General features: G+C 39.6%; 1 protein-coding gene across 10 annotated transcripts in view; it reads right to left on the reverse strand.

The window, feature by feature from the left end:
• Nucleotides 1–16,865, reverse strand: part of LOC117150874 (calcium/calmodulin-dependent 3',5'-cyclic nucleotide phosphodiesterase 1) — a 107,544-nt gene that overhangs the window by 46,158 nt on the left and 44,521 nt on the right. Inside the window, exon 1 of one of the 10 annotated variants that reach the window (XM_033317998.1) lies at nucleotides 12,237–12,401. The exons of 4 other annotated variants lie outside the window; for them this stretch is intronic. The gene's annotated coding sequence lies outside the window, so the exon portion shown is untranslated. Of the gene's footprint in view, nucleotides 1–12,144; nucleotides 12,404–16,865 lie in introns of those variants that run through there. 5 more of the 10 variants (XM_033317997.1, XM_033317999.1, XM_033318003.1 and 2 more) reach the window with 5 other exon arrangements.

Raw genomic sequence — 16,865 nt, forward strand, 5'->3', positions numbered from 1 at the left:
TGGGCATACGCACAAACACACACAAGATAGTCGAAACATAGTCAATTATTTAATTAAAAGCTGTCACTTGCCAGGACGCAATGTGGCAATGTTGTTAATGTGGGCGTTGAAGCCAACTTGAGGCGGGGCGTGTCCCTCATGAGGGCTGATGTTCGAAGGAAAACATTGCAAATAACAGGAGAATAATAAAAGTGAAGCGACAATACCATCTCATGGCAATAATTAAAAGCGCATACACAATTCAGATGGAAAAGCGTTGGGAAAGGGAAAAACCGCATTGAAAGTCGTACACAATAACAGAAAACCAACAGGAATCTCCGATAAATAATGCTATGCACTTTCCAAGACAGCCAATTAAAATTGGCAGTTTTAGAAAATATTCATTTATTGAATGCACAAAGTGCATTCTATTTATGCGCTTCAGTGAATGTGGTTCTTTGCTTCTGTTCAAACAATTAATTTGCAGATTACAGTATGGCATTTTAATTGGTGATATTTAAAATACAGAACAGACATTTTTCGATATGCACTTTAAGAACATTTAATCTGCAGACAGACTATAGCATTTTTATGAAAATTTACATATTTCGATCAGTGTATATTTAATGGAGCTGCATTGTCGCCCTTGTCATTTGCGCATATAAACGAGTACGTATGTTTGTATATACTTGGGCCTTCGCTACGGTTTCCCCCTGTTTTAATTGTTGTAATTTGGTGATGTTGTTGGTGTGGCCCCTTGACATGACCCGTTCCTGTTGTTTGTTGGTGTAATTTCCCCCCATGTTTGGGGGGCGCCAATGCGTCGCCGTGGCGGGTTTGTCTCGGCAGTGGTGTAAATAAAAGATGAGTTAAAGTGCGATAGTTGGGGCCAAGAATGTTGCGCAGGACAGCAGGCCTGCAGGCGAGGAGGATGTCGGCCTGTCAGGACGAAGGACGAAGGACCCGGCGTATTGCACCCGTTAATCACACACGACATTCTGCGACGGATCGATGCGGGATGCCATAAAAAGCCAGAAGGAATTGCATGTAATTGAAGGGGAGCAGGAACAGCAAACCGAGCGACAGGAAGTGTGCAATAAATTTTTCAACTGCCCGAAGGGGCGACACTTTCGAGGAGAAGTCATTGAAAATATACACAGAGAGTAGAGATAGAGTGGGAATGTCTTGACTCGGCTCATTAGCATTTTGGGGCGAAGGAAAAAGGCAAACTTCGTTGCCACATGAGGCCAAATGTGAAAAAGGAAGCCAGACAGGCTGACTTGACTTTGTCCACCTCATCATCGTCATTATTGGCTTCGGGAACCACATTATCGTCAGCATTTACATTGCAAATTGCTTTTGTTTTTTGTTATTTATACACACACACAAGCACATACAGACGAACAGGACTCCCAGCTGTGGGTTAAATGCAGTTCCTGCCACAAAATCCCATTTACATAGAAGGACGAAAGCCAGAGACGAAACGGCAAACAAATGAGAAAAGTCGCATTATTAATTTGCCGCACCGCACGACCATAAATAAGGATGTCTGTCCTCGGCTGCCCCACTTCGTCCCGCGCTTTTTGCACACACATAAAATTCAAAGGACCTTCTCGGCATCCTTGTCCATATGTTCCGGTTTCGCGACTGGGCTTTTTCTCCCGCCGCACCACGCAATTTTCTCCAGCAATTTATTACTATTTTGACTTGTAGATGTGCTGCTCCTTATCTGTGTGTTTGTGGTTTCGTATCGCTATCTTGAGTCCTCTTCCTCTTTTCCCTTCCCGCCACCCTATTTCGCGACAATTTGTAAAGCAGGCAATTATCCTTATTAGCCGCTTATTTATAGCCATGTTTGTTTACTCGTTTTCCCATTGACGCATAAACAATGCGAAAACGATAATAGGGGAGTTGGCTTTTTCCCGGCAGAAAATAATTGCCACAGATTGGCAATCAACCATGCGGAACTTCATGCAACAATTGCCTTTCGGTTCCTTTGGGGCACGAATTGTTTATTTCAGATAGGGAGTTTATCGGCGTAATCAATAAAACATTTTCATGAGCGTTGCTTAATGGATTTTACTGAGTAAGCGAACAGGTAGGATTAGTGCAGGGAAAAATATATTTAAATGTATTCATTTTTTAAGTATTAAAGAAATATAAATACAATATATATTTAATACGTTATATTATCATAAATGGAGGACACTATAAACTGTAATTTCCAATTTCATATTTTTAATATGATTCATTTTACGGTAGCTTTGATTTCACTGCTAATGGAAAAATATTAAATATTTAATGGGAAGAACAGGAAGCATTTGTTTAACCCTTTAAGTGAAACCCAAGGTTGTTCCCCACCTTCGGAAATGTTCCAAGTCATTTTAAATTACTGCATAATGAGTTGAGCCACCTTTCTCTGGCGGATGGGGGAGAAATTGTGGCGTTGAAAGCCTTTCGAGCGACTTTCTGAACATAAAGAACATTGTCAAATCAGCGACATTTTTATTGCTACCCCCCTTTCCTTGCCCCTGGACACATCATACATGTAAATGCTGGTATATATGTATATGTGCGAGTCCTTTATGCGTGTGCTCGCTTACATGCTGATGATGTCGTTATTAAACGCATAAATAAATTGTCAAAAAATATGTGCGCAAAAAAAAGGACGTAAGGAAGTGCCAAAGTAGAAAGGAGGCGTGGCAGGGGAGCAGTAGCCTTCAGATGCGTTTATTGTGCTTACATTTTAGCTTTGCTTTATGTACTTGGCAGGGCGACAAATAGAAATGTTCGTGGGCTCCAGAGACCTGTTTCACAAAACTTTTCCCGAGGCTCTTCTCGTACATTTCCTTTTTCTTGGATACTTTTTTTCACACTGTTGACTTTGCCAATGTTTTATGGCCTTATTCCTGCTCAGCTGCAGACAATTGTCAATTAAATGGAAGGTTGAGAGGAGCTCGCCCTGGGCTCTGGCACCGAGCAAAACCACAAAGGAACCTCTGAACGCACTGCAGAAAAGTTCCACTTGGGGTGGCAATGTGCCACGTATTTATTATTTATGGCATACGCAGTGAAGAAAGGAGGGAATGGTTGGATCCCCCAGGTGGGGATGGGTTCGTCAGTTTGCAGAAGGATTGCCCCCGTCCGTAGGGAAAAGTTTAAGTCGTCGGATAAGGTGCAATAAATCTTGAGCCTTATTGCCAAGTTTTAAACTGCCGCTGTTTTGCATTAAACGTTTAAGGTTAAACAAAAGATTGCAATGGTGTTTCTTGCAGATTGTTCCTACTTTTATTTCACCGCTTAAATACAAATTAAGAAATATTACTAGTTTTCCCACCGCCGAATATAGCACCTTAAGATTGTTTTGCTATGAAACTAAGTAAAAAGTACTATAAAAAAGTACACACTTTGTGCAGTTCGCATGGTGCACTATATTGTACACTACAACCTTTTCTGAAAGTCCGGCGGGCAGCTTTTAAAGTCATTAATGTGGCTTCATTTGCATACGGACCACGTCCTCTCGACCAGAAAACCTATCTATCCCTATCTGCCGTTCTGCAGTTGGTGATTAGGCGTCGTCCAACGTCTATCAACAGTTTACCCTAATGCCCGAGCAACATGCAACACAAGAACTGACCTCATTCTGTTTGCACTTGCAGCTGTTGCTGTTGCTGTGGCCACCCAAACACCACCCATCGTACCACTGAACCACTGAGCCACTGCACTGCACCACCCACCTAACATCACCCACCGTTGATTGTCTGGAAGTTTTGCTCGGTTCTTGTGCAACTCATTGAATCCGAGTGTGGTTCAAAACAAATCAAGGCGTCGACGTCATTGTTGCTGCTTTTGTGGCACGTTCTCCGGTTCTTCACTTCGAAGTGCAAACTTTTTGCAACAGTTTTTGCATAATGCCCCCAAAACCCCCTACACACCCACATACCACCCAGTCACTATTGTTGCCTGGGCCGTTAAATGCAAACACTTCATTTGGCCATCTGAAAAGAAAGGAACTTTCGATTAGTGCCGAAATGGCCAACCAACTTTGGCCACGAACCCCAACAAAGTCTCTTAACTGTTTTGGCCATAAAAGTTGCTCTGTCAGCGTACATACGTTTGGACGAAAGTCGTATTCTTGGCCAAATTTGCTCCACTCAAGCGGGAAATGGCAAAAATTGGGAAGATCGAATGGATATACTCGCATTTTAAAAATGCAACTTGTATTTTCTGCCTGACTGAGAACACTTGGATTAAATAGGCTTTTAGAATGCAATATTTTCTATATTTACAAAGTTGTTTTATATTTATAATATAATTATATATAATAATATATAATTTATTAAGATATTTATAAATGTTTTTAAAAATCCTTTAAGTGCACATTCAAAGGATGCTTTCTGATTCGGTTATAAAAGAGGTGAATAGGGGTAGTTAAATGTCTTACATCATAAACAGAAATCAACTTTTCCAGATAGCCTACTGCTCATTCCCAATTTTACCCCTACTCGGTTATATTTGTGCAATTTTCGTTTTGATGTTTGCTTATTTGTATTTGCCATACACACAAAGTTGTGACTTTTTGGGTAAATAAACATGCCCATCCACTTGCCTCCTCGAGTGGCTTCACCACTCTGTGGATGATTCGGCGAATCACTTTGGGAGTCCTGGCACTCGACACCACTTGGCCTGTTCCGTTCCAAATGATGCGCCATTTCTCAAATCTTTTCGGGCACGCAACAACAACGATTTGAACAATTTTCTCACATGTAATGGTGTGAAATTCAAAATGGCGCCGGGAGGTTTTTCTTTCGGCCATTGTCATTTATCAAGTTTATTAGCGAAGCAAAATTGCTGGGAGGTCGGGCGTAGCATCTATTCATTTGTTAAGGTATTCAAGCAATTAAATGAGATTTATGAGGTCATAGGCTTTGAGTTTTTGAAACGCACGAAGGATGAATAAACATTAGTGACATCATCAAATGCATACTCAAGTGTGGCTATAAATTTGTGTACCTTTACAATGACGCAATTTTAGGGAAATGGGGATTATAATGGAATACTTTTATGTACGAAATGCCATGTGAAAAGAATGACTTGGCTCAATTTTGGCATATATAGTTATATATAGTTATAGTTAACTGCATGGTTCAATGGCAAGCTAACCCACATTTTCAATTAACATTTTTTAAACATCGCGGCAACGGTTTTCCAACAAGCAAATAAGGAAAAATGTAAACTATCTTTACTCGGTTGTAGAGCAAGGTATTGCAATTATGATTATGTATATCCTGGAAAATTCCGCTTGCCTTCTGGTCCCTTGCCCTCAAAAAATCCTTGGTATTTGCATGGTGCAACAAACTTTTGCTAAGCCAAGGAAAGTATGCAACATTTTCGCACAGCTTTTTGGCTTCCGAGAATGCGGAACGGCAAAAGGAACTTGCAAATGCCAGAAACTACTGCTGCCAGCCCAGATTTATACTCCTTTCGATCCCTTCGCTGAGGCAACTTCCTGAGCAGTTTGTGCAGCACCGACTTTTGACGCTTTTGGCATGTTTATCGCCTCGCTCGAACCGAGTTGAAATGGCCCAATTGGCCGAGGGCCAATCCAGTCAGGCCAGACATAGCCGGCCAAGTTTGGCCATGCCACTTTCAACTGCTTTGTCGGCATTAATTAAAAGCAAATTACACTTGCTTCTGTTTTTACTGAATAGAAACTTTTTGCTGCAGCATCATTAAAAACTTCTTAGAACATTTTTTTTTTGTTTTTTTCGGTTGTTCTTTAGCTGAGAGTTCTGCGTCACATTTCATGAATCAACAACTTGATTAGCAATTCAAATGCCCCTGCAATGATTTCCACCTGCCCGAGTTCCCAGGACAACAGCTGGGCCCGGCAACCGAAGTTTTCCTAATTAAAATGGCTTTCAAAATAAACCGCAACTGAAAATCGGTAAAAAAGAATGCCTGCGAAAACTGCCAGAAAAATTGTCAATGAAGAAATAACAAAGAGTGGGTAGCAGGGCGGCATGACAGGGAAAAGGAACGAAATTTAAATAAATTTACCCGACAAGTAAAAAGACATTTTCCAGGACCTTTTTTTGCTCGACTACAAATGACTGCGTTGTGTTTCCTGCGGCCTCTGCGGCTGGCAGGCAACCAAAATAACACAGATACACAATGTAGCATAGTTCTAGGCGCGCTGAAATGTGAAACCATTTCTCCGGCCTTCAAAACATGCCCCACCACACAGACACACAATGGCAATGAATACGAATTTGTCCCAAAACCTCACAAAATGTTTCAAATTGTCAGGAAAAGTTTTCGGATTCGGTTTATCCACATCCACAGCTATCATTCTTTTACCATTTTCCAGTTGTGATATTTTTGGCAGGCGGTTTGATTCCTACAGGGGAATAGTAAGAGTTTTAGGGCAATGATTTCGTGTGGCAACCAATTTAAGCGAGAAAAAGTTATCCCAAAGTTTAATGCTCAAACCAGAAGTCATCTTTTGATAAATATTCAACATAAATGACGTATACGCCGTGTGGCCTCACGCCTAATTGGAGATGAATGCAAATGAGGGAAATTTATAGGCCCTCAAGCGTCTGTAATTATTCATGTGAGAAGTTTGTCATGCAATGATGACTGAGAAAATATTTAGTTTTAATTAATGAGAGAATATATGTCATTTGTGCGAATTCGAATGCTGGTATCGGAATCGGTATGCTGTATTTATAAAAGTTTAGCCAAAAATGTTATTATTTCAGCATTATTATCATTATCAATTAACTGAAGATTTTCTTTAATTTGGTATTAGTACAATATAATCCAGATTTTATTCTCGTCACATGACCCAAATTTCCCCCGCTTTATAAGCTCTTTAGTTGTTGTCTCTTGCCACTCTTCTATCTTTCTCCCCACCCACTCTCGCCGGAATAATTAGGCTAGCCGCCATAAATTCATTATGCCATTAAGTGCAAGCCGTCAAATGGCCGCAGTGGTTGGGGTGGCTATGTATTGGTGAGCGTATATACATATGTGTGTGTGCCTGGCGGATCGGAATATCGTTGCATACAGCTAGGCGTTGGCAGGCGGCGATTGGCACGTGTCGGTGTGTGCTGAGCGTCGCCAGGACCATTAAGGCAACGCCTCTGCCTCTGCGGATCGAATTTCGTTGCAAGGCTGCGCTGCGAAGTATGCTACGAAAAGCGGCAACAATGGCGGCGAAATAACTTCATCAATTTCGCCAATATTCCATTATCGTCAGCACGAGTGCGCCAGTGTGTGTGTGTGTTGTGTGTACTTAAGTGCCGATGAAGCTGTGTGTGCTGACGTACACTTGTGTGTGTTGATTTTATTAGGCCCGCCCAACAATTGTTTGCTTAAAAGTTTTTCACACACAACGAAGTCAATGTTGTATGCTCTTTGGCCTTAGCGTTTGATTTTTCCGTTTTTTTTTTTCAAGCACGTCCTTGTCCTGTCGTGGTCCCCAACGGTTTTACACGTTTGCTATTCGGACATTTCTTGCGATTATTGATTAGATAAAAACACACACACAAGAAAGCCCCAGAGAACGAGGGCGGCGGAAACAAAAACAAAAGAAGCGCAAAGCCGACGCCGTAAAAGCTTAAATAAAAAAAAAAGAAGCAAACTTGACGGCACTTAAGTCACTTAACTTGGCCAGTGGGAGCGACCGTTATCTACTCGATAAGTCGAGAGTGGGTGAGAATTAGACAATGACAGTATTCTTAATATATTGAGTCAGCAGCAGATCTCCCGATTAGCAAGGAAACTCCGAGTCCAAGTGGTTGGATCGAAGAAGGAAGTTTACTTTCACTTAAACTTTTTTTTTTAGTTTTTGGTTGTTGAATACTCATCGCTTTACTGGTAAAGATTTCTAGTGACTAAATTTCTTGTATTTCGAAAAACGATCTTTCTGTATAACCTTTTTAACAAAGCTTTTTTATATTACATATTGTTTGTATATCTGCATAAAATGTATTTCAATTGGTTTCCTTTACAAAAGTTTTACATTTCCCTTATAACATAAACAATATAATTTTATCAGTAAGAGAAATGATTTGATGCGTTATCAGATTTGGTTGACACCTGCCCAACATTTTCAAAACTTGCTGTCAGTCAATCAAAAGGCTCGAAACGGCGTTTAATTTTTATAGCAGACGTTTTTCCGCCTCACTTCTCACCCAAAAAAGAAAAGCGTAGAAAAAAAACAAAACAAAGGCAGCGAAAACAATGCCAAACAATGAAGGAAAATAACAAAACAAAAGCGTCGGCATTTCCACGCCGCCAAGCAAACACGCCAAAATTTGAAAAAAACGAGAAAAAGAGTGCGAGAAACTGAAGGAGGAAAAGTCAGCAGAAAGAAAAGCCGCACATTAAATATTTTGAGAACATTTTCGGAAAGCTCTTCCTCTTTTTTGTGGCGTCAGAGTTTTTTGTTATGAACTTTTCTAAGGTCGCTCGCTGACATCTAAATTTATCTATAAACAAGAACCACAAATCTACTTTTTTCATTATTTATCTTCGCTTGTTTATACGTTTAAAACCGAAAACATTATGACAGGCTAATTGAATTAATGTGCATTTATTACGCATCTTTACACTCGTTTTTTTTGCTATACCCTTTGAATGGAAAAAAATGCCCGATTATTCAAGGTCTGTCGCTTTAATTAGCACATAGCTGCGGATCATTTGCGCTGCACTTAATGACACTCGATTGTCCAGATTAAATCGTATTCGTAATTAACACCCAAAGGGCATCGTTAACATCATTTATGGCAGTTAAGACAGTTCCAGAAAAGCGCCCAGTGAGTGGTCCACCCCGTTGCCTCTTTTGGCCAGATTAAAACCCGTTTCGGACTCGGAGCTCTGCACTTGTGATCATCGCGAGCAACGTGAAGATGGCAAGTGGACAATGCAGATACGATGACAAAAGGCAATTGGAATATGAAGTGGCCAGTGAACTGGCGGGAAGTGGAGCAAAAGCTCGACATGGGGATACCCATTAAAGATGATAGATTTTATCATATAGTCATCTCGTTATAAGGAAATCCTATAGTTTCTAGTTTGATACCATTGTGTATCTAAATTTAAAATGTATTTAGAATTTATTCAACCATACTTTGAATATGGTTAGAAAATGTTTACCAATATTTTAATGACATAACAAATGTTATTGGTGAACACAAAATGTGAACTTTATGGACTCTGTTACCCTGCGATGTCCCATGAAATACAGAAATTGAAGAGTCAACCGCAGCTGGCAGTAAAAAGCATAAATGCCTTTAATTAAATTGCCTGTCTCGGTGTCCTGAGTGGCCAGCTCCTATCCTCCCGCCCCTTCGTCGTTTTGGCCATGTAGTTTTTGGCAACGTTGCGTGTAAGCCCGAAACAAGTTCGCCTCCTGATGGGCAGTGAAAATTGATGGGCGGCTTCAATATCTTCGGTTGTCTTGTAACATTTTGTATCGCTGTATCTGCTGTATCGAATGCTGCATGAAATTTAATGAGATTTTCGCTGCTTGCCTTTTTGTTCGGCTCAGCCTTTTTGTTTTTTTCTTAGTATCATAACTGTTTGTATTAATTTCTCGTTGAATGTAGGTCAAACATTTTTGGCATTTCTTAAGTGCCTGTCGCCGCTTAAAAGGGTAACCGAAATCGAGCAATGTACACGCGCTGTTTGAATTGCATTCCAATACCAAAGTATTTGATTTCTTGTCGACCATTTTCAGGCCTAGCCGAATTACGAGTGCACTACCTGGCTGTGGCTCTAATTGATCCCCTGGGCCTGGGCGCAATTAGCTGGCCAACTTGGCATGTTGGCCCAAAGCAAACACTCGACCGGCTGTCCACTTCAAGACACTCTAAAACCTCGACGCGACTTATTTTCACATTTTTTTTTTCGTCCGCCGCATCTCGCAGCTGCTGGACTGGATCTTGACCATGTCTAACAATAGTCCAAATTAGAAATAGACATCGACAATGGCAAACTAACCAGAATGACAAGTATCCGAGACCTGCGACATAGCTATTCACAGAGCGTTCTCTCACTGCAAATTTTTGGAAATGCAATGGCAGTAATTACAATTTTGGCGGCAAGTTGAGGAGAAGGAAGTGTGTGTTTTTAAAAACTGAGAGTGTGAGAACTCTAGAGTTAACAATCAAAACATTACGTGCCTTGCTGAAATTGTTTTTCTATAGATAAAATAAATATTTAAATTTTAGAAATTATTTAGAAGTTTTTGTGCAATTCTTTTAATGCTTCATGCAGTTTTACGATAGCAAAAATGCGATTTACTGAATTAGGGCTGTCTAAAAACGGTTAACTATTGAAATTTTGAAAATTTTAAAAACGAAGAAGCAGATGTAATTATATGTATATTTAAAGTTAACGTGATAATAATGTGGAGCATAAAAATTAAAATTTATCATAAAAACGCAGACAACGGGAAAATAAAAAAGGGAAAAATGTTTTTCTTACGTTGTGAAAATGAATAAATTATATGAAGTGTAACAGGTTTTTCATAATTGGGTCATTGCCGAGTTTTTTCCTGCATTCATTTGAATTTTTTGTTCAAATGTTGGATATTAAACATACGCTTTCAAGTTGTACAAAATCTGTTAGATTATTACTGGCTTTTAAAACCATATTTATTTAGAGGCACAGCCCGTTTGATATTATATTTTTTTAGAAGCAAATATTGCTGATGTCTTAACACAAATCTAGTTCACATTAATTTGCACATATGAAGTTATTAGAGTATTTCCCAATCGCCTAAAGTTTTTCCCAAACAAAAAATGATACATGTGATCACCGCACAGTGGGATCGATTTCATGTGCCGACCACTGTGCCAATTTTCGGGGGCGACAATTGCTGAGGGCAATTAACAATATCTATATATATACGATATTATTCGTATATACATAGGCCAAGTCTGCTTTTGGTGGCGTGACGTAGGCGAAATGCTGAAAACGTGCTAGATACTTTTGTATCTCCGTATCTTTTTGTGGCGTGCGTGTGCTGTTGATACTGCATCCGTTAGGTGTGTGTGGCTGAATGCAAACGATGTGAATTTTCGGCCAACAACTAATATATTTTTTTTTGGATGCCGATTTCGACTTCGACTGCGACGTCAGCGTAGACGCGTGCGTCCGGTGCGCAGTTGGCTTTGATCAGCACTAGAAGGGGGAGGTGGTGGAATAAGGGGGCGGGCGGTACTAGCCAAAAGTTTTTCAACTTTGTTTGCATTGATGTACATACGAACATATGTCTGTGTGTATAAAAGCGGCAAAATGATGTGGCCACAGTTTACCGAGATTTGTATAAACATTTTGCAACATTTAGATGTGATTTTGACGATATGTCCACGTCCAATACACATCGAATAAAAGTGGTTTGGAAATGCGTGAAACGATTGAAAATCAAATGCTTAATATTCACGTATTTTTATTACACACTTTTATGCCAGCCCATTGGGTTGAGCATTAATGTGTTAACCATCGAGGAAGTTAAGTTTCCGTTTCTGTTGACGAACAAATTTTGCGATAAAGTACGCATAAATCTGAGGACTTCGAATGCGTGTAGCGATATTAATATTGTATTTACTAGATTTTATGATATCATAAACGAGGCCGAGCAGCATATTGAGAGTCAGATTTGCGTTAATCATTTGTATAAATTTATTTATTTCTTTTAAGTGTTTTTTAATGGAGTGGCATGGATTATAGTATTTATTTATGCTAATATAATGACGTCAAATCTGACAGTCTGATTTCCCCGCCCAAGCGAATCGGTAGCGGAGATATATAAATTTGATTAGCAACAATTCTCGTTGTGCCATATTTTACACTTGGATTGCAAAATTGTTTGTTTTATTTGCGAGGGGCAGAGCTCAGTAATTGATACAATCGATTCGTTTTTGTTAGTTTGACAAATTGCATTCGGCTGATTGCATTGAACATAAATCAAGCAAAATTAGTGAAAATATACCGAGATATATATTTATCTTCAACTTTTTTTGTTTTGTATGATGGGTGTGTGAGGGCGTAATAAAGCTAACAGAGAGATAAAAAGTCAATTGCATAAATAACAAAATATAGGCAAGGCGTGTACGCTTTTGATAATGATAAACGAAAAGTTCCACAAACCGAAATTTACAAAACAAAATAGCGGAAAGACACTTGTTTGGTTATGCACTTGTTCAAGTGATTATAATGATTATTATTATTAATATTATTACTGATTAATGGATTTTTGAAAAGCACTGTTCACACGGAAATTAACTTCGATATCTGAGTTCCCGATCTAGCCGATCTGCTTGCGATAAACACTCGATTAGCCGGCGGATGGAGATGCTCAGGTGGAAAGCACGCGAACGCGATAAGAAAATGAGGAGCAGGAGCAGCACAACGTCCGCACATGCTGCCTGCTGGGGATAAACTGGAACTGGATTTTTCGGATTCGGAGTTGATAGCAGCAGCGGAATCACAGAGACACCGAGATCCAAAACAGAGACGCCACACACTCATACACACACGCACACTCACGAGTGTCTAACCCGTCCAAAAGCAGCAACAACAACCATTTTGGCCACCACCGAGAAGCTTTCAGGCCCCGAAGAAATCTGCGCATGAAAATTCGCCAAGCGAGAGAGTATTGCAGTTTGGTTCAACGGGAAAAGCTCGTCGCCATTTCCCGCTATTTTATCGGGGAAATTGGCTAAAAGCTCGGCCAAGCAAAGAGCATGTGGTAAGAAAAGCTATAACAAGTTCCCAAAAGCTGTGGTTTTTAATTTAATTTGATTTGGGGAAAAATTTTACTTTAAAAAAGTATACTAATTTTTTAAATAAGGAAAAATTAGTTAAAATATTTTGTATATTTTTGTGTCCGATAAAAAAAAAAAAAAAATTCATTAGTTTTTTTTTTTCTTTTCTTTTTCCCTTGTTTGAGGAAGTGAAAACTGGAACGTATCTTTGAATTTCCCAGTATTTTCCGCTCGCTTTTCCATCTCTCAAAATCGATGACTCTTTGCTCTCCTATGGCTTCGCTTTCGGAGCATTGTTTTTGCCTCTTTTTTGGCTTTTTTGTTGTTTACAGAGGGGCGCTTTCAACAGGTTGCCACCCACAACTGGGGTTTTTTTCAGCTGCTGCTGCTTGGGAGTCAAAACAAAATGAAAAGCATTTTTAGCAGGGCGACCCTTGGGGCCAGCACACACACACAAACACGCATACACTGGTGCATACATAATCATGCAGATACTTTTATAAAATAAACCCCCGGCACGCACACACTTACGCCCCCTTTTTTGAAGCGCCTTGGAGATAAAAATATTCTAAAAATTTCTTGTTTCCCTTAAGTTGTACAAGTGTTTGCAACTTCCTTTCCCAGTTCCTGAACGTCGTTCACTCCCTTTTGTTTTGCATATTATTTGCTTTTAGGGGCGGACTTACCAGGCACCAAAAATAACCAAAGCCCTTCGAAGATTTTAAGTAGCACAAAGTATCTGAGCGACTTACCTGAAAGATAGCAGATGGAAAACAGTTATCAAAACAGTTGTAATACGAGTAATAATTGTAGCAGACTTATCGAGGATTTTAAGTGAAGAATCCTCCTTTTCAGGAGGGTGGAATCATTAGGCCCAAATAATGTAACAGTCAGGCAATCAGTTTTAATTGAGGGAAACATGAGATTGCGGCATTGCGTGAACACATCTCATAATTAACAAAGGATCTAGCATCCGGGGATAAGACAGGAAGTCCCGCAACGGAAAGATTAGAAGGTCCTTATTTGTTTTTTTTTTGTTGCCCATTCAGCATTTTATACATATTTATTAAGGGCTGTTTCTGCGCCCCACTCCCATGCTTATTTAATAATAAATTATCCCTTGGTATTGCTAGAGTCCAGTATTTCTTTAATAAAAAAAAAGAAATCATGTATTGAATAATCAATTGAGAAAATATACACTTTTAATGTTTAAATTTACTCTACAAACGTATTACAAAATGTTCAAGGGAAGATTGCGTTGATGCCCAAAACAAATATTATGGTAACATCTGTATTTGGGATGATTAAGTTTGCATAGTCAATTTAAATTGCCAAAAAGTCGCTCCTTTTCAGGAAATTATAGACAAAAATCTTGTTTGGCAGAAAATTAGATTGGCCTTGAGCGGTTTAAAAACCGAATATGTTTCGTAGTGAATGTGTTAGAATTCAAATAAAATTTCTGTTCAGCTGCACTTCCTAAACTGATCAAGTGCATGACAAATTGCTTTACACACATCAACGGACACTGTCAAAATTTGAGCGTTGTGAAAATTTAATTTTGCAACAACTGCATTTAAATGTCTGAATTTACAAGACTATGCCCGACATTCGGAAATTGAATTTAAGTTCATGATTTCATCCATTAAATATTTGGCTTCTTGGCTAACTCAATGTTTATGACTTGTGCTCGGCAAATACGTAATTAAATTTGGGATATGCAGAGCAGTGCAAAATTCAATTTACAGCTGCAGAAATGTAAATATTGCTCATACGCAACGTTGAGCGGCTGGAATTCCATTTCAGCTGGAAAGGGGCCTGCATTTAGGACTAACAATTAGGTAGACCAATTAGTGAAGGACATCAGAGGCTCTGGCCTGGCTTGCAATAATTAGCTCAATGCTAATTGCCGAATTCCAAGACATTGCAATTTGGCCAAAGTTATGAGCGCACCTATGAATTCCAGGAAGATATGTTGAGTTGAAGCGAAAGTATGGTTGAGTTTGGCTTAAACTCCCACTGAGATATTCATTAATTACAACTATCCTGTTCTCTTGGCGAATGTTAAGATGTTTTATTCTCACCATATATATTTGGATTTCACTTGTGTGGGTGGGTACGTCTATCTTTTCATAACTACCCAAATGAAAATACGATTTTTGTGTTTCATGTTTCACAGAGTGGTTGATTTACAAATTACACCTAAGCAATATATCACCGTTTGAGCAATTATAATGCATTCACAGAATTTATCCAGTTGAGTCCGCACTCACCTCAGGGTTATCCAAAATTTGACACTACATAGGCTTTTGCCGGTTTCCTGATTAATTATTGTATCTTATTCGGACTTGTTCAACTTTATCAAGCGATTTAAATGCTGCGCCGATACGCGACCGGAGCCTTGTGATCAGCTTAAGCGACGCTGGACTTCTGCAGCTGCCCAACCACCGAGTGGTGCGTGTGGAGCTAGTGGTGCTGTTGGAGCTGGTGGTGCGTGCTGGCCAGAAAGCTGGTTTGAGGCTTGCCCAAAACTGGACAGGCTCGGAGCTCGGATCTGGCCTGATTCGGATCGGATCTTGGCATTGCGTGCCAGGCAAATAAGCTGCGGGCGCCACAGTCTCACCGGTCTGGAGCCGTGCACTTAATCACTGCTATTAATAAATCAACAGCTAAATCAATAACAAATTCTAATTAAAATTAGAACTAGACAAGCGTCAAATGCGAGGTGCAAAATAATATGAAAAAAAAGACTAATTCGCCGCGCGATGTTGCCGCCTGTTCGTTCAAATTTCACACAAATCAGCTTTAAATGTCAAAACGCATGTTGCACAAATGCGTCAAATGCCAAAAGCGGGCCACCGGCAATAAATCATCATGCGCAGATTTTTGAGCCGCGTTGCAGTCGCTATCTGGACGCTTTTGCCCCTCTGAACCGCTCTGAACTAAAGAGAGTTGAACGTCAAAAACCTGTTGACAGACATGAAAGCAATTTCTGGTTGCAATCGACCGATTTGTTGACTGCCCTACGAATTCGATTGATTAGCCAGAAAATCCCATTCGACGGACATCCAAAAGGATTCGCTTTCAATTACTATATGAGTATGCGTTTTTGTATAACAATTTGTATTTGCGTTTTAATAGTGGTTATTCTGAGTTAACATACTTTCTCTTTCTTTAATAGAACAATAAGTGTGTAATAATCTTAAATTTTTGATTCAACCAAAATCTGGCATCAGCCAAATGACTTAAATATATATCAAATCAAACGTGTATCTTCAAAACTTGCAACTATTTGTTATTAGCAATATATAATACATTAATTTTTGCCAATCGATTAAAGTGCCGCCTCAACCAACTTTATGTAGCGTATCCATAAACGTACAAATTTAATAAAAATAATATTTGGACTTTTTATACCCCGCAACTTTGGACAGCAACAACAAGAGACACTTTGTATTTCAGTTTTTGGTTGCATTAATTATCGCCTTGCCATGAAATATGCGCGCCACGCATGCGCAGATTGCGGGGATATCTATTTTATTTTATTTTTTGGTCAGCAAGGGGGTGAGGAGTATCCGATTTGATTCGATTTGAAAATGCCGTTTTTATGGCTGGGCAGCGCGTGTTTGAGGTGGGGAGAAGCCTTAACCGACCACCGAATGTTTGACTGACTGAGTGACTGTTTACCTGGGCTCCAATTAAATTTAATTCAATGAGCCAGTCGATCAGCGGGCGATACAAATTGTGGATCGCAGCAACTTTCGATGTTTTGCCTAATGAGCGGCGGTAGCAGAATTACCGCTGCGGCGATGCCATATCAAAAGTCTATGCACTGCCACTAAACTGTTATTTGACACCACGTGACAGCTAGTTAGCCATTTTCATTTTTTCCTTATCGCCCGATTGTCAACGGGCGGTTAAATACCGGCCAAATAGGTGCGCCGAATTCCACATGACAACGCTGGGAGAACTGAGCCTTGATTTTATTGGCTATTAACCTGAAACTTAAGCTATGCACGCATATATGTATTTAAAAACTTTTATTACCTTTGGTAACTTCCTAAAAAAGCCTTCTGATAAGAAATCTAATTTACTTCATCAAAATGT

This window comes from Drosophila mauritiana, chromosome 2L, assembly GCF_004382145.1.
Source record: "Drosophila mauritiana strain mau12 chromosome 2L, ASM438214v1, whole genome shotgun sequence".
NCBI classification, from domain to species: domain Eukaryota; kingdom Metazoa; phylum Arthropoda; class Insecta; order Diptera; family Drosophilidae; genus Drosophila; species Drosophila mauritiana.